Here is a 25,291-nt window from a genome sequence, read left to right on the forward strand (position 1 = left end):
AGTGAAGAAAAGGTGACCCGCGTTCACATGCAAATAATTGAAAGATTAAAGTAAACCATTAAATTATGAACCAAAAATGTTGTAATCTATATCATAAATTATATTTATTGTTAGAGGTGGAGGAGGGAGAAGTGTCCTTAAAGGTGTTATTTACATAGGATTATCAGGATTGGAGTGGAGGGTTTTTACACATCAAACAATCTATCTCTCTCTCAGGTGACTCAACAATGACTGATCAGCTCTTCGTCACTCTTTCTCCCCCTAATGATTCATAGCTTATAATTTATTACATCTTCGTGTTATACAATTTTGATTTGCTATAAGTTTTGGTTATATGACCGGCCAACTAATGACCATTTTTGAGTTTTGTTCAAAAAGCAGATTGCGTTTTCAAAATAATCTTCTGTTAATCTAAACTTGGAATAATCAAAGTAAATCTACACAATTTAAAATTGATAACTTGTACACAATTTAAAATTGATAACTTGTACACAATTTAAAATTGATAACTTGTACACAATTTCTAACACAGTTTGAAGAAGAATTGTTTAAAATCGAGTCGGGGATTCTCTTTTTTTTTTCTCCACCTCCGTAACATTTCAGCTCTCTGACCAAAACAGCAAATTGATGTTGGGTATTATGAACCGCCTTCATCTATGACGGTTGAAATATACATATAGTAATTTTTTGTTGTCCATTTAATCATAATAATAATGTGACTCATTTATTTTACGGCATATCAGCCTTCATAAGGTCATTTGCTACTAAAATTTGAATACATAAACGATTTATTATAATGAATCGTTTAAAATATGTCAAATTATTACTAATTTTCAGCACTGTTCCCTTCTAAATATAGCATGTTACCGAATCTTGGCAGGATGTTTGATTATTAAGAAAATTCAAAAGCATAATACTAAGAAAATTCAGAACTGATGTTGTCTCGATCATTGTTCTTGGTAAACTTTTCCACAATGAAAGCGCCATGCTAACCGGTTCAATCCATGGATAACATGGAACTGCATAAAACATAACGTCATATTTACATTTTGAAAAATAACATTTTTCTTATTTTTCTAATTTGCTATTATTAATAAGAAAGCAAATGAAACACTGAATATCGTAAACTCACATTTCAATCAACAATTGAAAAATAAAATTTTGCGATATTCGTAGTGTTTGTAATAATGGTTGGTTATTGAAAGTTATGCATGTTACAAAGATAGAGAACGCTGAAGTTTTAAATATTTGAAAACTACAATAAAAAAAATAAACAAAAATAAATAATTAAATAAAAAAGAATCTCTCTCGACATTTTTCGTGTATCTCATTGAAAGTTGTACGAGAGAAAAGAGTGCGTCAATAGCATTTTTAAATGAATCCTAAAATACCATAAAAGATTCATCAAGATTAAATGAACATGCTAACGATTATCAATTTTATAGACTGATTAGTTCGACATGCTGCAAAAAAACAGTAACTATATAAATAAATGAATGATGGAATTAATTTTTTTTTTTCAATCCAAGAAAAGTTACATTTCTTTGACAATGTAGAGAAAAGAAAGATATTTTTTTCATTTTCGTTTCAGTGATTTCAAGTAGTGAATAAAAGAAGCGATAATGAGTGAGCGAAGTCATGTAGTATAAAATAAGATATAAAAAGTGTAAATTTAACATTTATATTATGTAAGAAACGTTTATGCATTTCTCTTTTTTTTTTGTAATCTTTATTATTTAAGGATTTTTATACCTCAAAATTACATTTTACAAATAAGGGTACACATCAGTTATTTAAGCATGTCAAGTTTGTACGAAGGAAAAAAAAAATCAACTTTTAAAAAATTAAAAACAATCATTCAGTATTAGATTTTTTTAAATCTAATAACGGTCAGTTTTGTCTACTGACCCCCCCCTCTCCTTCTTTACCTCTCTCTCCTCCTCTCCCTATATCACTCTCTTCCTCTCCTTATCTCTCTCTTCTCCCCTCCGTCTGTTCTCCCCTCTTTCTTTGTGACAATTTTAAAGATTTCTGAAATTTTATTTTAAAAAGAATTAAAAAACATTTTGTTTTCTGTGCTGAAAGTTCATTAAATATTTAATGCCTAAGAAGTTGGCACATCTCCAAGATGGCACATTCTTCCTGCATTTTTATATAACGTCAATTTGCCTTCATCATACGAACAAACTAATGCCAAGATTTGAGGTGGAATTCAGATTTATGTCATTATTTTAATACACTTAAGCAGAACAATAACTCAGACCTGATGAAGCCAATTTTCACTATGTGTAACTAAAAATACAGGTTAGTAAAAAAAAAAAAGTCCTTATAAATGTATTGTGTAAAAAATCTTTACAAATAACATAGAATATAATATTAACGATAATTATTAAATTAAACTCTCTTAAACATTAGGCAAAATTACATTACTTATTTACCATTGATTTCATTTCACGAATAATTCCTCAAATGTGGAAGTGTAACTTTGATTATTTGCATGATTCTAATTTCAACAGTTAACATATTTAACCTTAATATGATTTTTGTAATGGTAAAAAAAAAAAAATATCCCTCAGATTTAGACCATGTAAAAGTTTTCAATCTATTTTTTTGTTGTTGCTTTTTTTTTTTTTTTGTAAAAGACAGCTTAAGACTGCATATTAAGCCCCACCATGTCTCTTTAAAATAGGAATGTTTTATGTACATAGAAACAAATAATATTGTGGGTATTCAGTTGAAAAACACCAGCCCATCATTGAATTGACTTGAAAAAAAAATTAAAAAAGGCAAACTGCTAATGGAACATGAAAAAAATTGTGAGAAAGGATTAAATGTTTACCTCAACATTTTATCAAAATAATCCCCCAAAATGAGTTATTATAAATTATAATTGAAGAGAATATCGCTATAGTTATCTAAACTAGGCTGGTTTGTGATACCTACTTTATATTTTAACTTAAAGCATAATAATGATTGTGTATACTACAGAATGTTTCGCCACATGATTGAAAACAAAATTACACAACTTATCATTTTAAGTCTTGGGCCAGTCTGTATAAAAGTTGAATAATAATTCAATTAAGAAATTATATTTTTGATAATTATAAGTTTTCGTTTTTACTAGTTATTTTAGCAGCATTTTCATACCAACCGAGGATCTGTCCTTGGCAATCATTCTGACAACTTAGGAACTGACTTGCACCACTAGACCCTCAGAGGTGGGTATGGTTTGACTGTCTTATGCATTTTCTTGTTAAGGAGTTGGTTTACTGTCGATTTCTTGAGATGCTGTTACCAGGAAATACCATTCATGACTATTTTTGTACCAGCTTCAGTGCTCCTCTTACCTTTCAGCCTTGTATCACATTTTAGTGCAGGAGGAAGCAATGGGCAAAGAGGTGGCTGGTTAATTTTAATGCATCTAAGACCAAGCTTCTATCTTTACATCATCAACACTCTGATCTCAGTCTGGCATCAATCGAAATGAATGGCTCTCGTCTTGGGAAGGCTCCATGTTTTGACAAACTTTTAGATCTGACCTTTACTCCTAATCTTAAATGGAACACATCAAATCTGTTGCCAGGGCTGCTGGGAAAATGGTAGGATCGTTATACCATTCCAGTAGATATCTCACTGCTGACGCAATTCTCTACCTATATAAGATATATGTCCAAGGATGGAGTACTGTTGCCACATCTAGGTAGGAGCTGCTAGAAGCAGCTTATATTGCCTTGACGAAGTTCAAAATAGACTAGTGGGGATGCCCCTTTCTCTTCCCTGCAACTTCTTTCCCACAGAAGAGACGTTGCAAGTCTGTCTCTGCTTTATTATTTTCATGGAAAGTGCTCATCTGAACTATGGTCCCCCTTTCCTGACTTTCATGAAAAACAGTCGTCTAGCTGAAACCACTATCAATAATTTCCCCCACTCTTTATCTGTAGTACAGCACAATCATGTTGACACACCGGTTCTCGCCAGATCACCGAAGTTAAGCAACATTGGGCCTGGCCAGTACCTGATGGGTGACCATTTTGGGAAGGCTAGGTGCTGTATGTACTTTCTGGGAAGGTTGGGATGGGGCCAGCACCCTCACCCTGTAAAAAGAACTCTCTACAAAAGCATCTAAAAAGTTGTAGATGGCCTATGCCCCTCCAGGGGCTCAAGGCTATGGATGGATGGACTCTTTATCTGTGCCTAAACCTAGACGTAAATTCCATGAACAAAGCTTCTTTCTTAGAACTGCATGCCTGTGGAACTTTGTTCCGTTTGCCTGCTTTCCAACTGACTACAATTTGGTTGTCTTCAAATTCAATATGAAACAATTCTTGATGAGCCACCCCCTAAAGTAATCAAATTTACCAAATTTCCACTACGAACGATGACTGACATGTTCCCCTGTACACTTATCCTCGAGTGGCCTCCGGGCTTTGATAAGTGGTGACTCCTTTGTAAAAAAGAAAAAAATGCAAGGCAAGATTACATAGGTTTAATCTCTAAATTGGTATTCTTTCATTTTTTCTATCTGTCCTTCCTCTTTCCATTTCTCTAACTCTAAATTGACAAGTAGCTGCATCGATCAAATAGAAAGTTTTATTTCCCTGTTCCTCAGACATTAAACTGTGGCATACTGGCTAGTATTAAATCAGTTCTAAGTTAGTCTATGACCAATATTTCAACCAAGTTTGGTGACGATTAGTCAAGTGATGTTGATGCTAGACTGTACACAAACATAGTGATAAACCAACTAACTCTACTAAAACATAAACTCTGTGACTAAAACAAAAAGTATCTAAATCTATGTCATTATTAAATTGTGGTCATCGTCTTTTTTTTCTTTTTTTTTAATGGCCACCATGCCATTTAATAAGATTTATATTTTGTTTTAGGCATTTTTTTTTGTTCAGAGTTGACCAATTTTCCCTGACTCTTACTGCACAAGTCTGTGTAATAGTACATTCAAGATACAAAAAACAAGAACATTGTTTTGCATTTTGGTGGAAAACTTAACCCAGCTAGAATTGCGTCATTAGGCTGATTGCATGGTGGTAGAAGCAGGTTAGATCAGGAGAAGCCCCACTAATCCAATTTAAGTCTTTTTAGTTAATCCCATTTTGATTACAGAGTTAAAAAAGACAATAAATAAACTGATTCAACTAATAAGTATAGAAATATACTTATTATCTACATGCATACTTATGTAAATATTTTACTGCAGTTTCATGTTTGTTTTTCAATTTATCAATGAGTTTTTTATTCAAATGTACATCATTAAACAGCACTTCTACGAATTGAAAATACTTTGAAACTGCATTAACTACACAAAATAAAAACAAAATTTATTTTATTTGTTTTATAAATATATTGATCCAAAGCGATCCTTAATATCATATGGTCATATATTGACCCCCACCCCCACTCCATATATTATATATATACACTAGCAGAACCAATGTCCTGGCATTGTCCGGATGGAATATAAAAAGTAATTTAATTGTAAAAAAGTTTTCATGAATATTTTAGGTTTTAGTGTAGAATCACTGTGGATTTTTTTTTTTTTTTCCTGATTTGTATGAACAGGATTAAACTGCAAACTAAAACTTAGTTATGGGTTATGTTAGGTTTAGTTTAGATGAAGTTTTTTGTTAGTTTAGAATAAAATGAAAAAGTATCAGTTTCGTTTCATAATGTGCAGATTGTTCTGTGAAGTTCGTCAACGGTCATTATTGTCAGTTTTTCAGCATAGTCTTTTTTGTAAGTAGTGGCTAATTTCAGAATGAAGATCTCCTCCCAATGTGTGTGTGTGTGTGTGTGTATTGGTTTCCTAGAGGTAAATCCAATGAAACCCGTGTGATTATTAAAGAGTGCTCAATGGAGAATAGAGCTGATATAAAATCTGTTTATTATACAAACATTAGTTACGTATGTGCATACATGTACAGTGGAATCATAATTCAAGAAGACCACCTTATTAGACCAAAAAAAAAAAGAAAAAAGTGATGATTATCGCTTGGTCTTCTTGAATTAGGATTCCACTGTACATGTCTATCCATAAGTAACCAATAATATTTGTATAATAAACAGACATATATATTTCTGTAGAAATATATATATTTTTTTCAATTATATTTCACCTTTTATTTATACCGATCCTTAATTTATGAAGCTCAATATAATATACACAACATATAACAAATAAATGACAGAAGTCTATATTCTAAGTTTCATGATGTTGACCATCTTACAATTTATTCCTTTAAGTATGTGGGCATTCACAATTCTTGCAAGCACTTGTTTCGTAGTGCAAAATTATTCAGTCAATGAACCTATTCTGCCTTTAACTCCTCAGAAGAAATAGCATCTATCAACCCATTAACAGAAAATAAAATGCATATTGGCATGATTACAAAATCCGAAAATTGGAAGAGACATTGCAATTACCTTTTTTTTCTTTTATTATGCCATTTTGAATTTTTAAATTAAAGTCACTGAAATTTAAATTTTTGTATTAATAAATTGTATTCATTTTAATATACACTAATAAAAAAAAATGCTTTATTTTAATTTATTATTAATCTGTATATATTTACTTAGATAATATTAATAATTGTAATATCTATAACATATGTCGATATAAAAAGTAATTCACTGTTTGAAACACTCGATAACAATTTAAGATTTAATGATTAGAAAGACCAGACGAGTGAATTATTTTTAATAAATATTGCTATTTATTAAAAATAAATTGATTTTTTTTTTTTCAAATTTTCAAATAGTAAATATTCATCTTTAGGAAATTGAACAGTTTGTTCTTTTATTTTTTCTTTCTTTTTCTTCCTCTTGTATGCCATGGTGGTAATGGTAGTCCCTAGCATGACTTTCGGACATATAAACATCACTTTTGACTTAACTTTAAACCCTTCAAGTCATGCTAGGGATTACCACCACCATGGTATATAAGAGGAAGAAAAAGAAAGAAAAATAGAACAAACTGTCCAATTTTCTGAAGATGAAAATTTGAAATAAATTTTTTTTTTTTTTAAAAAAATTTTTTTTTTTAATAAATAGCAATATTCATTAAAAACAATTCCACACTCATCTGGTATTTCTAACCGTTAAATCTTATATGTCTATTTATTTGATTTTTATACAAAACTTCAAACATGACAAAAGAATAGACATTCATAGAAACAGTTTATGTCAATAAACATAATTTATTGAACAAGATTAAAATAAATGGTCACAAATTTAATAATACTTGGTTGACATTTCCTTTGCTGTTTTTAATACTAGGACCCTTATAGGCATGGCATTGATGTGTTGACGAATATCATCTTGAGGAATTTCTTGCCCTGTCTGACGTAAAGACGCTAAGAGTTCAGGCTTAGAACATTACTTCCTTTCTTTTTGTGAAGGTTCTGGTCTAATATGCCCAAAAGGTTTCCAATTGGATTTATATACGCGAACTGACTTGGTTATAGCAGTTTATTAATCCATAAACTATATTAGAAATGAGACATTTACCTTCTAACGGACATTCGTCAATATTCTCACAGTTGCAAAGTGAATTCTCTTCAATGTTTTGATTAGTTAAGAAACCCCTTTCATTGATATCTTTGTCTATTTCTGCACTGTTAGAACTTATCATAGTTTTCAATAAGTTAGTAGTTGTAGAAAAAGATAACATTATTTTGGTTTATGATTTTTTTTCCCCAGATTAGTTCCTTTTGGAAAATTTTTGTCAATAATTTGAAAATATTCCTTCAGCAAATTATTTTTTATGTGTACATAATCTGCAATATCTATTTCTACGTCTATTTTTATTTTTATTTCTGATATTATTTTGTGAGATTTTTATTTATTTATTTTTTCAAACTATTTTTACAAGTTTTATTTTTTTATATTAATTTTACAATTAAATTCACCCATTGCCATATTGTATGAAATAACATGTAATGGTTTCAGTTTTGTTCCCTTCCCTTCAATTAATTTATTATTTTCATTTTTAATATTTTATTTCACTTCTATATCCTGATTTATTAAAAATAATTAAATGACAAATAAAAGAATTGTAGTTTATGTAATTATAAATTTAATTAAAATATTAATAAAATTGAATTCTATATATAAAATTTAGATCAAATCCACAATTGTTATTACTGAAAATAAAATACAATATATTTTGTAATTAGTTAGATTAAATATATAGACATATTATAGATATTACAATTATTAATATTATCTAAGTAAATATATATCTAGATTAATTATAAATAATAAAATCTATATAAAGTAAATAGATGTATGTGTGTTTGTAAATATTTAACAGGTAAACTCTTATACTTGTCACATAACACTGAAATTAATAGGAAATAGTAGTTATACACCAAGGATAGTTTATAACAAGTAAAATCTTTGTTTAGATCGATGAATAACACGTACAGACATAAATCGGCAAGTTGGAATGTGAAATGTTCATTTTAACTGTCCGACATGTTTTTACTTCTTTCTGCGCATGCTCACATAAAATTCATTTCTTCAAGTGTCAATATTTAGCCTTTAATGTCTTTCTTTCGATAACAACATCAGTAGAGAACGTGGTTGGAATGCCGAATGTTTCGTTTTCGATTCTAGCTGATGGCACCAATTCATCTTTTTAAAAAAAACTTTTGCCATTATGTCTTTGTATTGATAAATATGAATATCTGCATGATTTTAAATATATTTAAATTTATTTTATGGCAAGCGCGATAAAAAATATTTATTTACAAGCTTGAAAAATAAAACTTTTCTTACAGTTTTTTATGACTCTAAATATTTTTTGACAATTATTTTTTTTGCCGAAAATCCCTCATGAACAAAATTCAATGAAAAAAAATGTCATATTTTTCTTAAGTAAATCTTCCACGACATGGAACAAATTCTAAGTACAGTTTTGATAGAAAAGCTTAATTGGCTAATGTCAGCTTTCTGCATTTCTTTTCTTTCTTGCTCAAGATTCTGAAATTGGAAATATTTATGGTCTAACCTAACTTTAATAATGTTGTTTTTCTTTAAATTATTACTCCTGTTCTCTTTAGATAATTTTCTTTTCTATAAATCGTTTTTTTCCCTTTACTTTAAATAATTTCTCTTTTTTTCTATAAAATTTCTCCTTTTCTTTTGTGTAAACAAAATAAAACGAAGACATTCCCATATATCTTTTCTGTTTTTATTCATTCATCGATTAGATAACCAAATATTAGTTTCAAACAAAATTCTAAAGATTTCGAATACATCTGTTGTGTGTTTTTTAGAAAGTTTTTCTTACACTTTTTTGAATTCAAATATTTTCAAGAAAATTATGACAACACAAAATAGAAGTTTATTTTAATACAAAATATGAATTTTCGTAACTAATAAAATATAAATAATTATTAAATTTTGAGAAAACAAATATTAATTTCAATGACACTTTAAATAATTAGCTGACTAAAATACACTTTTTTCGGTATTTTTTTTTATATTAACTACAACTCCCTGTTAACATTTGAAATGTCGACTTTTAAAGGTTTTCAGGTATCCTGAGAACGAATATTACAGTTAAATTTGGGGGTGATAAGTAGTTTACCAGATATGAAAACATTTGTTATTCAAAGTAAAAGCCCTGACAGCCATTTTTTTTCACAACTGTGCATGCGTAATGGCTTATGGAATAAACACTCCAACCTCCCCATGTAAGAACTGCATTTAGAATAAATGTTCCCAATCACCCCATGTTAAGAATGGCTTTCAGACCCCCCCCCCCCCAACTTACCCATGTTAAGAATGGCTTTCGGAGTAAACACCCCCAACCTTCCTATGTTAAGAACAACTTTCAGAATAAACACCCCATTTTTTCCATTGGGAGAAGGGTGAAAAAATATTTGCTTTGTCTTCAAAGTAGTTAGTAATTCGCATGCGTGTAAATGCATGCGAATTACTAACTACCCAGTTGTGAAAACAAAATGGCTGTCAGGGATTACATTAGCTTTTACATTGGTTATCATGTTTTCATATCTGGTAAACGACTCATCAACATACTCTGATATTTGTTGTCAACATATCCAAAAACCTATAAAATTCTACATTTGCAATCCAAAAACCGCCACGAGACTGACATCAACAAATGAAAGGTTGACACAAAAGCAATCATTCAATCATAAACAGAAATTCTCTTGCATATTATTTTTAAACAAAATTCAATAAAATTTGAATTTTCTCAAAAACAAATTTTATAAAGTTTATATTCATCAACCCCGTGCTGGTAGAAATGCCAAGTGACAGTTGCCAAGTCATTACAATATTTCAAAAATTTTGAAGGGTAATGAAAATTACTAGCAAACAATTAAAATAACTAATTTGTTTACAAAACACATTGTGGGGGATTTAATTTCATAATTAGTTTTTAAATAGGATTTTAGAATTTTGTCTATTGCAATTTTGGTTTCAAATAATCTAATGTATAAAATGAAGATGGTCTATTTCTCTAAATCTTTCCACAATAGCTTTCAATTTGACAAATCAATATTTGATTCTGCCTAGCCAATTTGTGTTTTCGTTTCCTTCCATGATTTTTACAGTAAAATGTATTTTGCTTCTGATATTAAAAACAACTTTTCCAGTTAGGAATACTGTTAAAATGGAAACGTTTTATTATTCAGCTCGAAACCTTCAAAAATTTCACATTAATAAATATTAAACTATTTTTTTTTTAAATACTTGCATACCACAATAATAGTTAAATTAATTTTCATTCATACTTATCTAACATTGCAGCGGTCTATGAAATGATACAAGCTACTTGCATAATAGTATTTTTTCATTTCTTCAACGATAATTCAGTAGAAGAGTTATGTAATAACTGGCACTTAGAACTGATTGTTAATCAATATCTTGATCATTGTGCCACAACACGGATTTTATATTTCAAAATAAAACTATATTTTTTGCTTGCATAATGCAAAGTAAGAACCAAACGAAAAAATGTTATGGTCAAGATATAACATTTTCACTTAAAGAAAGGGTATTGTTGTAGATGATTATACTTGTGGGCAACACTACTTTTTGATACATTGTAAACCAGACTAATTTTTCAAAGTTGACAAATTTTCTTTTTAGTAAAAGACAAAATAGCTGATCATTTGGCCATAATACTCACTCCAACAGTCACCAAAATACTACATTTATTCTATAAACTACTCTACATGCATGAATCGTTTTAAATGAACTTTGGTAATGACAATAAATGGCTAAGCATTCGGCAGCATGTTAGGGAGTTGTCTGTTTACTTGCTGCCAGATTCATTTGACACAGACGTTTCTTTGGTCTGTTCGGCTTAAGTGTGACATCACCGTTTCTTTGGTCTGTCTGGCTTAAGTTTGAAATGGTCGTTTCTTATGTTTATGAATGATGTTCAGATTGTTAAATTAAAAAAATAAAAAAAATTTGTGTTAATGTTTCATTACTTTCAATGAATCATTTTAGTTTTGTCTTTAAGAACATTTGCATAAATATTATGGCTTAAAATAACTGGCTTTGTGTTGAGTTCGGTATCAAAGCTGAGTTGTTAAAGTGTACTCCTGGGTCAAGCATGTAAAACTATCTTACATATTAGAAAGGGAAATTCTATGTTTTTGTTTGTATCGGGAATAGGGGGAGGGTAATTGTTTTATAGGCACATTGGGTGGGTTACTTGACTAGATTTTCCACCAGTTAAAAAAATATGCATAATTTAATTGCATGAAGCATCAATAAATTTGTTTAAGATAAGAAAGAACACAGAATTAACTAATAAATAAAAGCAAAACATGGTTTATGTTTAAGAATTTGCTGCAAACTGCTTCCATGCAGCAAAAGGATCCAAAACAAACGCTGTGTACAGTGTTTTCTTTATACACTCAAAATCGGCACGCTTTTCTTCACTTAATTGCTAATACACAGCATATGCACAATGTGACAAGTGCATCGGAATGATGCACTACACCCCACTCAGCCGGCACATTAGTTCAGCTTTCTCCAACCACTCCACTATTGACTGTCCGAATTTACTTTCATCAAATACAAATAGGTATTAGCTTTGAATCGAATGCCATGATGGCCGAAATAGCTTGTCGCTTCACGATGGAAGAGAGAATGCTAATAAAAAAAAAGATATATCACATGACTGCATGGTTCTGAACAAATTACTCCACACAATCCTGAATATCGTTGAATATTGTCGAATCGACATGCAACTAAAACAATATTGTCAAATCGGCACACCACTGAACAATATCATTGAATCGACACTCCACAGAACAGTCTTGTTGAATCGACACACCATGATACAAAATGCAGTAATGCAAGACACGTTATCAGAGCAATATTTTTCGACTGCCCCGAATGATATATCAGCTTGTTTTTTATAGTCGTTGGGCGAAACTAAATTGTCGCTTTGAGGTAAGATGAGTGTAGCTCATTAGTAGACTTTATTTATAATTGAAAGGTTCTGGGTTCGCTGTTTGCTGCGGGTTAAGTTAATGTGAATCAATGGAAGGACATGTACATGCAGACAACTATTACAATAATGACGATAATAATGAAATGTTTTATGTTGTGAATGCTGTTAAATCAGAAAGCATATGATTGAAAACGATTGCACCCGACACCCAATTTATAAGACATACAAATTTACTATGATGGTGATCTATAAGTTATTACTACATTAATTAGTGTGTTGGTTCTGTAATGAGTTATTTAAAAGAATAAGTGCCTATATAGAGAGTTTTGAGGTCGAATCAAATGTTGTTTGTATTATAGCAATGAGTTTGAAACTAGAGTATATAAGGGGTTGGTGAAAAAACTTTTTCAATAGTAAAAATCACTTGTAAAGTTATTGATGTGGATATTTCAAATAGAAGGGAAGGAATTGAGCCACAGATATGGATTTAAATGTAAAGTTGTATACTGTATGGAGTTTGGATATAAAAAATAATGTTATTTAATTTTAGATGAAGACAACCAGATATGTATGGGGAATGTTATTGTACATAATTGTTATACAAAATAGACCTTACTAAGTGATTACAAATTGTCTGAATTTAAATTTCTTCATATGTTTGCATTGTGAAATTAGTTCATTTTTTGAATTAATTACATTTTCACTTTGGGGGATGTAATTATCTTAACTGTCTCTGAGATGCAAAGATTAAAAAATTTAGAGCCTGGACTGTACAATTTATTTTTTTCAGTATAGTCCATTTTATTAAGAAAGTACAATTTTTGGATTTTAGTGTTCTGATTATTGTTGTAAGAGAAGTACTATTATTATTATTGGCTCACAAGGAGCTTACACACAGGTCATCAAAGATCTCTCCTTGAAAACAACCTATGGTGTTCCCTGGAAGCTGAGTGAGAATAAGTCTCCTCAGATTTCCACCTCTTTTGATAACATTTGCAAATAATTTTGCGTTATTGCAACAGCCACTTACCATTGATTTATCGCTGGCAGTTGCCATTGGTCTCTTTTTAAATTTCAGTGGCAATAAGCCTCCCCAAGGTCCCAGTTCTCTTCACACTTGTCCAGTCTGGTTAGTGCTTTCTCCTCGGTCTTGCCATTCTCCTTGAACATTCTCAACTATTTGGCATCACTCTTTTAGAGGAGAGGCAATGATGGCGCAATGGGAGGGGATGGGTGAGGGGATAGAGAACTTGCAGCTTCAATGTTCTTGGTTCCATGTAACGTTTCATGTTTTGCCTCTGCAGCAGTTTGTCTGGTCTACACATGTGTATTAGTCTCCGCATTCAAGGGTTTTCCTTAATATTTCAGCTCTTTTCATTATCGTTATTTGTTGTATCTTTGCAGCGATTCCTGATTCCAATTTTTCCCATTCTTTTTTCAAAGTTTTTCGGAATTGTTCCTAGTGCTCCTACTATTATAGGTACTATCTTGATTTCCTTTATCCATATCCCTTTCAGCTCTCTGGCTAGCTTTGTATATTTGCTCCGTTTCTTTGGTATTCACCCTGTGCTCAGCTAGGACAGCAAAGTCTACGATTTGACAGGACACTTCTTTCTTGTTGATTATTCGTCTTCTTGCTTTGATGGGTTTATCAGTTTGTATCTCCATACCCAATAGAATTTTGTGATTCTCATTTTCAAGTACTGTTTCCAACTTATGTTTGTACCATTTTGTCTGTGCATTCGAGATGCAGTTGATTGCATAATTCCTAGTGTACTGCCCTCCCCACTTAATCGTTTCTGTTCTTGTATTCCTTTTGAGTCAGTTTGCTGCATTCGCTTACTATATGGTTTATTGTTTCGTCTCTTTGTCCACAGAGTCTGCAATTGCTGTTTTCTTGTGTTTTGTCGATCTTTGCTTTGTATCTTGTGCTGCTGTTATTAGGGATTCATTTTCTTGGTTTACATGTCTTTTTTGCATCCATGTCCAAATGTTTTCGTTATTGTCATCTTTTGTCATCCTCATGAATCTTCTGTGTAGTTGTTTCTTCCCATTTTTCTTTTCTCGTTTTATACTTTATCTCTGTTTTCTGTTTTGTTTTCAGCGTTTCTTGTCATATTTATCCTTTCAGTATTTTGCATTATGTATTTTTCTAGTTCTTTTTTTGTGTAATTCACACAGTCTTCTATACAAACCAGTGTTCTCCCACCGTATGGTGTTATTATTAAAAGAATGCATATGGTTTGAAATTCAATTAATGTAGATATGGCACCAATATAAATGTGGCATTTGAAATGTTGCTATTGTGGGAAACTCTGAGGTTAGAAGCGGGGTGGCTATTCGTGTTTGATTAGTTTTGATTGGTATTTTCTATAGTACTATTGTCTGAACTTACATAGTGATCGGAGGGATGTCATGGAGATCACCATTATTAGGATTGTTGGGTCGATTACTATTATTGTTTGTTGGAGAATTTTGTTGATTTCGTAATGGTTATCATTGGAAATTATCTCATATGGCTGGGAATTCATAGGAGTATTATTTTCTGGTTGTTCGATTATATATATAATATATATACACACACACACACACACACACATTCTAGTTAAAGAATGTATTTTTGTGGTGGTTGTAAATTAGTTGGAATTAGAATGAGTTCTTATGGAATTTTGTTTGATACATTTTGCTTTTATAAATTATATTTACTCATTTAAGATGAACTATGCAACAATTTATAAAATATTACCCTATCGAAAATATATATTTTTTAAATTTCTAAATTGTATATTAAAAAAGGTAACAATCTTCGCTTTTGCCTATATCACGCCAGGTTAGATATAGCTATGCATCCCCCCTCTAAAAAAATGCAAAAATTTTAAATTTTTTCACCACTTTCTTTTCTACTTATTCATGTCATAATTTATTTTCACAGCAGAAAAAAAACTAAATTCAATCAGAAAAAATATCATACCTCACCCGTAAATAGTTTTCACACTATTTTTGGTGTTTTCACGTTATTTTATTGCAAAAAAAAAAAAAAATGATCCCTTCCAATAATAGCTTAGTGAATAATACCTACCCACATCTTAGATAGTTTCTACCCCCCCCCCAATTCTTTTTCGGTGCCTTTAATTATCACTACATGGCCAAGAAATGGGTGCTCATTTTATGTAAAATATCGATAGGAAAGTGATCTCCACATTATATTAACAAATATTTGAATTAAAAAATAATTCCTTTGCATATTTTTTTTTTTTATTTCAGACTGTTTGGATGTAATCGACCAAATTAATTTAAATATGCTTTTTTGGGAGTGACAGAGGAAAACTAGTGTAAAATTTTATAAAACTTATGTATTTGTAAATTAATTCTTAAAAAACAACTTATTTTCATTTTGTCGTAAATTTATACCTACTAAAATTGTGTTAAATTCCTCCTTCACAAACATTTTTCCAAGCTGCTTATGTGCATTTTCTCCCAAATAATGAAATTGTATGTTTCTTTTGTTTTTTTTTGTTTTGTGTTAATGATTATGATAGCAAAAATATAACAAAACACTGGAAATTAAGTAAACTCATCAAAAAAGTAAAAGAAACTACCAATGTGTGATCTTTTTCCCAGTACTTGTATGGAGATGTATTTTTTTTTTGTTTTGATCTGACAGATTTTTTAAAAAGCTGCAAAGTGTAGTTTATGTTCTGAAAAAAGTATAAATTTGTAATTTATGAATGCAAATTCCTATAGTAAAAGAGAAGTTCATAAATTATTTTTTTTTTTTATTCTGGAATATGAAAGAATGTATATGACAGAATTTAGTGTTTAAATCTGAATAAACAAATCTTTAGTTTAAAAAGAAATGCTGCAGAAAAAATAATAAAAGATGAGTTATCATAGAAAGGCCATGCTGAGTACAAATTACGGTTTTTGTCATTCTGGCCAATATTTCTTTATATTCTTCAAGTACAATCAGAACAACTTTTAATGTAATCTCCTATATGATAACAGAGGTGCTGTTTTTTCCTCTCTGAACCAAATTACTGTAGGTTTGCAAGAACAGATGCCACATACAAATTTTTTATGTCTAAACTATTATCAGCCATCTTCTAACTTTTGACCACCGTCATAGACACAATTATTTGTTATATTAAAACCCTACATTGCATCCTAGGAGAGGTATCATGACGATTGCCATCATCTACAGAGGAAGTAGTTCTTATTTTTCCCCTCTCTTTCTACAGTCCTGTTGCTGCCACCAGTCTACACCCGGAAAATATATAAACATTCTTACTATGTCCTCTAGTCATCCTTCTTAATTGGATTATAAACTCCTCTACAAAGCATTAACTTTTCATTTTCCTTACACAAAATAATGATTTCTCCCTTACACATTTCCATCCCTTCTCATTCGTTGCTACCTCTCAACCTGCTTATTTGAGAATAGAAACCTTATTGAATAAACGAACACATTAGCTGTAAAAAAAAACATGGATGATAAACAACCGGTTTCTTTTCTGTTTCATTTTCCTTCATCCCACAATATTAATTAACTTCATCTACTGCTGTCATTTCAAGTTTTATGCAAATTAAATCAAAGACATAATCAAAATATTTGTGGTTTGCGATACCAGCGCGTGAACAACAGATTTCATAAACATATACACACGAACACCTCAAGATACACGAACAGCATAAGATAGACTTATGTTGAGAGGATGTCTACATAGTGAGAGAGAGCGAGAGAGAAACACCTTTTGGAAAAAAAAAACACTTCATTTTCGACCAACCATTTTCTTTGTTTTAAACAATACACATAGGAGTTTATAGACCTTTCCTTTACTTCAAAACAATACGAACAGAAGTTTTTTGATATTTTTTATTTTGAATCTTATACATCGTTATTATAAATCTTATACTTCTTATAGTTTTTTAGGGGAAATAGTATGATTACAATGATCCACAAATAAGTAGTTTTCCAATTAATAAATATAATTGTTTCTTGAGCAGTATTATTTCTATTTTATACAAAAAATGATTGGGGTGGGGGAAATAAGCACAAAATTATTGTATAGAAAATACAGTTGCTAAATTATTTTTTAAACAAACATTTTCATTTACCTACGATAAGCACAAATTTACTTTATAGAAAATACAGTGGCGAAATTATTTAAAAAAAAAAAAAAATTGGCTTACCTACGATATTTGGGACATATTTGCATTTAAGCACAAAATTATTTTATAGAAAGGAAGTTGTGAAATCATTAAAATAAAAATTATCGTTTACCTACATAATTAGTGACCTACTTGTCTTTTAACAAAGAAGATCGCATATAAATTGTCCGCAAATAAGTATTTTTCCGGATAAAATATTATTTACCTACATTATTTGTGACCTATTTGCATTTAAATAAAAAAAAATACGGCTTTCTCATTGTACGCAAATAGGTAGTTTTTTGAATATTAAGCAATATAACATTTTTAATGTAATTTAAATCATCCTGATTAAGCACAAAGTTATTTTATAGAAACTACAGTTGCGACCTTATTAAAAAAAAAAAGATTTTGATTTACCTACATATTTGTGACCTATTCGAGTTATAAAAAGACTAATATTTATTAAGTTTACGAGGAATGTATACCTGAGGATAAAAGTTAGAGTGTACAGTGTCAAAAGGATAATATTATGATAGAGAGAGAATCAGAGAGAACTTGGTTGTTTACGGCCTTTGATGTGCTGCCATAGATGGTAGTGTCATCAGCATAAATGTTTACGAATGATCTAAGGATGTTATTTGGAAGATCATTGATGTAGATCAGGAAGAGAGTTGGACCCAGGATGGATCTATGAGCTTCTGATTTCTGCCCATCAACTACTACTCTTATGAACTTATCAGAGAGAAATGATTTTATAATTGAAAAGACATTTCCAGCTATACCATAACTGGAGATCTTGTGAAGTAGACCTTTAGAAGGCTCTGTCAAGAGATTTGCTAATCCTATAAGATATAACTGTAAGCACATCTGCTGTAGATCTAGCAGAACAGAAACCATATTCCATGTCACTAAGGTTATTTTTATTTAATTATTTTTTTTTTTTTACTGTTTTATTTTTCTTGACCGACGCACACCCTATAACTAAAAGGGGATCTTAAAGGTCAACATGGATACAGGGAAAATTTAATAACGTTATTATTGAACATGTAATCATGTGATTATTAAATTTTAGGGTGGAAACACAGATTACTTACAAAACACACACCATGTTCAGAATGGCTTTCAAAATAATAACATTATTATTTCAGCATAGTAACAAAAAATACATAATTGGTCCTGGATATAACCTTAAACTATATCCGATGGTGAGGCCCAAGCTTGCAGGCTTTGGGGAGTGTGGAGCCACCCTTTAATTGCCATTGCTCCCAGATCCACTCTAACCCGGAGTAGTAGTACCTGTTAGGGTCCCAACTATGGGTTAAATAGAAACCGACTTGAAAAAAATATATATTCGATTAAAAAGATTTTTCTTTAAAATAACTGGATTCGGCATTAAATAGCTTGAAAAGGGTTGGTATGCCGTAAAACAAAAACAACAACGAAAAAATACATAAGTACCCAACATTTACATTTTTTCCGACTGATACTGCGCACACAAAAAATAAAGGTTGGTTCATAGTATTTGCGCATGGGGATCATGACAACGATTATCAAGATTATATTTGGGACAGATATTTTGACAACCAACAAAATTCAGAAAACTGTTCTTAACAGAGGTAGGTTGGGGGGTGTCCATTCCGAAAGCCATTGTTACCATGAGGATGTTTAGAGTGTCTATTCCAAAAGCCGTTCTTCACGTGAGAAGGTTGGGGGTTGGGCAATACCAACAACAGCTGTACTTAAACTTTTTTCGAGGGGGAGGGGCATGCTTCCACCAGGCAATGGCAGTTTATCGGTCCTGCTAGTATGTAAATAATAGTAAGAAGAAAAATTGAACCAAGTGTTTTATGTGAAAGCATCTATATTGAGATAATTACCCAGCATATATAAAGGACGTGGGAGTAGATAATTGTAGGAGAGTAAAATGTTTGCCACCTTCTTTGTTGAATATGTCATTGAAACAGCTTCTCTAGAATAAATGTAAGAATTTTTGTATTCTAGTATTCTGAAAACGTGTATTATAAAGTCTTCTAAGTGGTTAGTGAAACAGATTAGCATATAAAGCTTTTCATTAAAAATCTATAATAGCCAAAGTGAAACGGGGGGATGGGTTTCAGGATGTACCCCTATTACTGGGAATAATGAACTATTCCATGACGTCACTTCTGGGTACGAGAAGCGGTTTACAATAGTCAGACACAGACATGTGAAGCGGATGGCCATTCACAACTAGTCCTGCCATAAGCAAAGATATTGTTTAATTACCTCTTTTATGTATTTTCTTAATGCATATTTATTTAATTGTTACTGTGTCTTTCTCGTCATTTATTCAATCACTAACACCACAACTGGTGATGAGATTTCGAAAACTCATGAGGGAAAACCTAATTTTAAAATACCCCAGTGTAGAAACACATGGTGAACACTGCCATCGAGGAATTTGAATTATACCTGAAACCCAAAAAGCACTTTGGCAACAAAAAATTCGGCTCTAAACAAAATAACTGGAAGCTACTAAGAAAAATTTGTTTCACAAGGAATTTTTTGAAAACAAAAAGTCGGTAAATACAAAAAAGTTGGATAAATTCATAAGTATCTCTCTACAAAAAAAAAAAAAAGACTAAGCCAGAAGTTTGGTAATATTTTTATGCCTTGAAAATTGAAAAAAAAAAAGTAGTTTTTGTCTTTAAAAAAAAGCACGTCATTATAAACTGTTATAATTTAGTCTGTTATGATGTGCTGTTAAAGACAAAGATTTAACCTGAATTCTATATTTGAATGTTCACGCATGCAGATGAGCCTTTTTTTTTCTTTTTAAAGAAAAAACGAAACTGTCAAAGTGTTGACGTAATTAGGCACGTATTTGCAAGTGACTTGATTAAGTAATTCTGAAATAGAATTAACTCTGAGACATTTAAATTGTTGAATATTTGTTTTTTTACTTCTAATGTCTGTTGGAAAACATTTTTATGAACTGGGAAAACTGAATCAAATTTCTTTTGTTTTGTCTTGAGTTATGAATAATTTTCTTTGTTTTTCCTGACTGTGATTGGAAGTGAACATTTTTATTTATTGTAACATTATTTTTTTTTTGCCAGCAAATTTTAGGAACAAATTCTTTCCTTCCCATTTACACGCACGCACACACAAAAAAATAATACATTTTTTTTTGCTTTCGAGATTTTTCTTTGCTCAGCTCCAGAAAAAAAAAAATCTTTTTTTGTTGTCCACCTGGAAAGGATACCAATATGAAAGCCTTTAAGGCCATAATTACGCAATTATTAAAAACTCAGATGGATAACCAACAAAAGTTGGAGGAAAGTTTGAAAGACCAAATTCAGCAACGGATAGAGCGACAACATATGTTGGAGTAGCAATTTCTCCTCCAACAGAAGACACAAAAAATTATTTTTAAAAATGTTGAATAAGACAGAACACAGTGATGACAGCACCGCATTTTCCTAAAACACTATATGGAATTTCATCGATACATTTATCTACCTACCCGAGCAGGATATGACGTTTGACACTTTTTATAGGAGATATGAGGATTTATTCACTGTTAACTGCCAAGAGTGGAGCAATGCCGAAAAAGTCTGACTACTTCTATGGAAGCTAGGGACGACAGAACACAGAACACAGTTCATTGACTGTATTTTACTCAGGAAGACGAACGAGCTGGAATTCTCCAAAGTGGTCAAGCTCTTATCTGAACTCTTTAGCCCAAATGAGACATTTTTTCACAAGAGATGGAAGTGTTTCAACCTGGCAAAACATGATAACGAAAACTATCTCCCCTTCATGTTTATGGTTAACAAACACTGACGATTTTCGGCTGAATTATCAGTGAATGATTTCAAATGTTTGATTCTTGCATAGGGTCTCGTCTCAGCAAAAAATGCAGAGATAAGATGATAAGTCCTATCTAGACTCAAAAATGAACAAGGGCTCACTCTCCAGAAGTTGGCTGAGGATTGAAAACGTGTAGTTAGTGTAAAGAACGACTCACAAAACATTGAAGAATCAGGTGTGTCATATGTATGAAGGACTAGTTTCAGACAAAAGGATTACTTTCATAAGAAAAAAAAAACAAACGAGAAGAAAAACCATGCACAACCAAAGTTTGGCCATCCAATTTTCAAACCAAATTCACGTACAAGACCGTGCAACCATTGCGGTGGACAACATTGGTCTGATAGATGTTTTTACAGAAACAAAATATGCAAGGAGTGTGGCAGGGAAAGCCACAAGGTGACGCAAAAGGAACAAAAACCACAGGGTTCAACAAACATGATTTGACAGGAAAGTCGAGAAGAAACAGCAGAAATACATCACGGTCAACATCCTCAATAAGATAGTGGAGTTCGGCACAGACCTGTCCATTATCAACCTACAGACATGGGAAAGGTTGAAGAAACCAACTATGCAAAAGACAAATAAGTCAGCTCGAGCAGTCACATGCGATAAAGTAAAATTTGAGGGAGAACTGACACTCCCTGTGACGTTAAATGGCACTACCAAAAAAGTGAAAGTTTATGTGCATAAGACATCCGAAAACCTCTTCAGAACAGATTGGATGGAACGATTTGAATTGTGGGACCAACCTATGAATAAATTCTGCCATAAGGTAGAAGACTCATTTACAATAACTGAAGAACGAGTTAAAGGAAAAATTTTCAGAAGTTTTCTCATCAGTTCTTGGAAAATGTACCAAGGTTATAGCCAGATTTGAATTGAAGGGAAATGCTCTACCAGTTTTCAAGAAGAAACAAAACGTCCCGTTTGCGACAACTGAGAAAATTGATAAGGAACTGGATTGGTTACAAAAGGCTGGAATACTATCAAAAGTCAGTACTAGTGATTGGGCAGCCCCTACCGTATATGTGACCAAAAAGACAAATCAGAAGAGTGTATGCGCGGATTTCTCAATGGATCTTTTTCTCACACACAATGATCCAAACATGAAAATAATAGTAGCGACTGACGCAAGCTCATTTGGTATTGGAGCTTGTATATTTCATATAATGTCTGACAATACCAAAAAACCAATTAAGATGTCGTGCAGATGACTTGCGATGCACCACTGTTGGAGGAAGAACCGATCGGCACTATTTTCAATACATTTGATCTCAAACCTCCCCATAACAGCATCTGAACTAAGACAGCCGGTTCAGAAAAGAAAGGGAAAGGTCACCAATCCACTAATGATCGATCCTAAATGTAAAATGTATTAACAGCTTTTATGAACAAAAAGCTTGGGAGGGAGGTATTGAGGGCGCACTCCTATTACCGGGAATAATGAATTATTCTATGATGTCACTTCCGTCCATGAGAAGCAGTTAACGAAAGAGTCGGATACAGACACAGCGGACGGTCGTTCAGAACTAGTCCTGCCATGAGCAAAGATATTGTTCAGTTACCACTTTTATGTATTTTGTTAATACGTATTTATTTATATTACTCGGCAATTATTCTACGGGGAATAGACTCTGTGTTGAAAATCTGATCAAAATCAGATGTTTTTCTGATTTGTGTTAAATTTTGAATCCACCGAGAATCTATTTGTTTACATAGGCAACTTCTACGTTTCCTTCTTCTTCTCATTTGTCTAAAATGTTTTTCGTTAGATTGTCTTAATCTTTGCCATTTCGTCTTGTGCTCACGTTTCATTCCGCAGCTGGTTTATAAAAATGTTTTTCTGGTTTCTCAATTATTCTTATTATTCGACGTAGTGTTTAGACTCTCAAAATCTTAAGTGGAACCAACTCATTCTGAGCATATTTGAAATTCTGGGGGTCATTCTAAATTGAAACAAGTGTCAGAAATTATGCCACCCTCCCTCCTGTGTTAACTAATTACTTAGTGTGTTCACTTTTAGTGCATTTAATTTCTTTATTAGACACCCTGCCCCTATTTCACCTCATTTCTTGGGGTCACTCATATTCCTATGTTCTGACACTGCCTATCCCTTCATTCAATTGCTGTAATTTCATTCAGGGCCGGTCTCTCTGTCATCCACCTGCAAAAAGGCTGACGGGTGGCGGAGGTATTCTAAATTGGTTTGTGGCTTAACAGTAGACTCTTCTGTTGGCATGGCAACATCATTTGGAAGGTGGTAATCTGCTTCTCAGGTGGCAAGAATGAAGCACACACACTCATACATACACATACATTCCCGCACACATACACCCCCCCACACACACAACATTCTCCTTTCCTTCATATTTTCTTGTTTACACTCAGACCAATTGGCTGGTGCTACCAGATCAGGCTGTCTACTGACTTCCTGAGATGAAACGCACCTACATAGATGTCTTTGTTTTTTTATTCCCTTTTGCAAAACTTAGTCATGTTCTGCGAAAACAAAAACAAAAACAACATTCTCCTCCCCTTCCCCTCCCTCGTTTTCTTTTTCCTTCACCTCCTCACCCCTTTTTTTTTTTTTTTTTTTTTTTTTTTGCCTAGTTGGTAGGGCGATAGAACATACCAACTGCCCCCCTGCAGAGGGTAAAAATCCTTCAATGGGACCACCAGTTGACCGTTGGTGGCAACCCGTAATGCATTAAGAACGGGATCCTGGTGGTTGAGTGGAACATGCCTAGGAAATAATAACATGATACTACAACACACCACTTTGGCCCTTACTAGGCTAGACGGGAGGTTGGATAGGCCCGATCCAATCAATCGGTTGGTCATGACAAGCACTAATTCAGACAATCCAAACAAAAACACACTAACACTCAACATAAACAATAAACTGAGTTAATAAGCGATGGCTGAAGGGTCAATCAAGCTGGGAAAAAGGTAACCATCAGGAATAATAAAAATACAGGGAAATCCCATACTTGGGTGGGCATAACCATATATTGTGAATGCTTGGAAACCTCCCCATGTTTGAGTATACCAGCTATGTAGCCCTGGAGAACCGAGGCGAATGGGATTTACCCCCTCATAGTTCTTCCCCATAAGGGGCTCCGAGGAGGGTGGGGAGCATGGCTGATGAATTTTTCAAAAATTATTATGAATGCCAAAAAATCCAAGAGACCACACACAGAAATAGACTCTGACAGCGACAATGAAGATACAAACTTTCCAAGATTCATCGTGCTAGAAGCAACGTCTAATATACCGTTAACTAAAATGTCACCCTTCATTATCCAAAAGGTAATATCAAGCAAAATAACACCTAAAAATGTCAAAAAATTAAGGAATGGTACCATATTGGTAGAAGTACAAAATAAAAAACAGGCCAAAACTCTACTTCAACTACAAAAATTGCATGAAACAAACATCAAAGCTTATCCACACCAAACACTAAACTACTCCAAAGGAGTCATAAAAAACCAGGAAATCTCCGTCTGCACAACAGAAGAAATCAAAACAGAACTAAAAAACCAAGGGGTCACAGATGTAAAAAGAATCACATTTAAAAAAAAAGGAGAGGTAATATATACAAACACTTATATATTAACATTCAATTATCCTCAAATACCAGAGACCATCAATATAGGTTATGAAAGAACGAAAATAGAACAATACATTCCAAAACCTTTACAATGCTACAACTGCCAAAAGTTTGGACATAATAAAGACCAATGTCTAAGATTCTTCACATGTGGAAACTGCAGTGAAAAAAACCCAGACCACGATGAAGAAGACTGTCCAAATAAAACCAAATGCACA

At 32.2% G+C, this 25,291-nt stretch overlaps 1 protein-coding gene across 4 annotated transcripts in view; it reads left to right on the forward strand.

Annotated features, from left to right (window-relative positions):
* LOC145265431 (pleckstrin-like) overlaps positions 1–25,291 on the forward strand; it is a 645,465-nt gene that overhangs the window by 38,323 nt on the left and 581,851 nt on the right. Inside the window, exon 1 of one of the 4 annotated variants that reach the window (XM_080121268.1) lies at positions 2,286–2,304. The exons of the other annotated variants lie outside the window; for them this stretch is intronic. The gene's annotated coding sequence lies outside the window, so the exon portion shown is untranslated. Of the gene's footprint in view, positions 1–2,285; positions 2,305–25,291 lie in introns of those variants that run through there. 4 annotated transcript variants of the gene reach the window in all.

This window comes from Euprymna scolopes, chromosome 40 (assembly GCF_053919585.1).
Source record: "Euprymna scolopes isolate OS-2025 chromosome 40, ASM5391958v1, whole genome shotgun sequence".
In the NCBI taxonomy this organism is placed as follows: Eukaryota; Metazoa; Mollusca; class Cephalopoda; order Sepiida; family Sepiolidae; genus Euprymna; species Euprymna scolopes.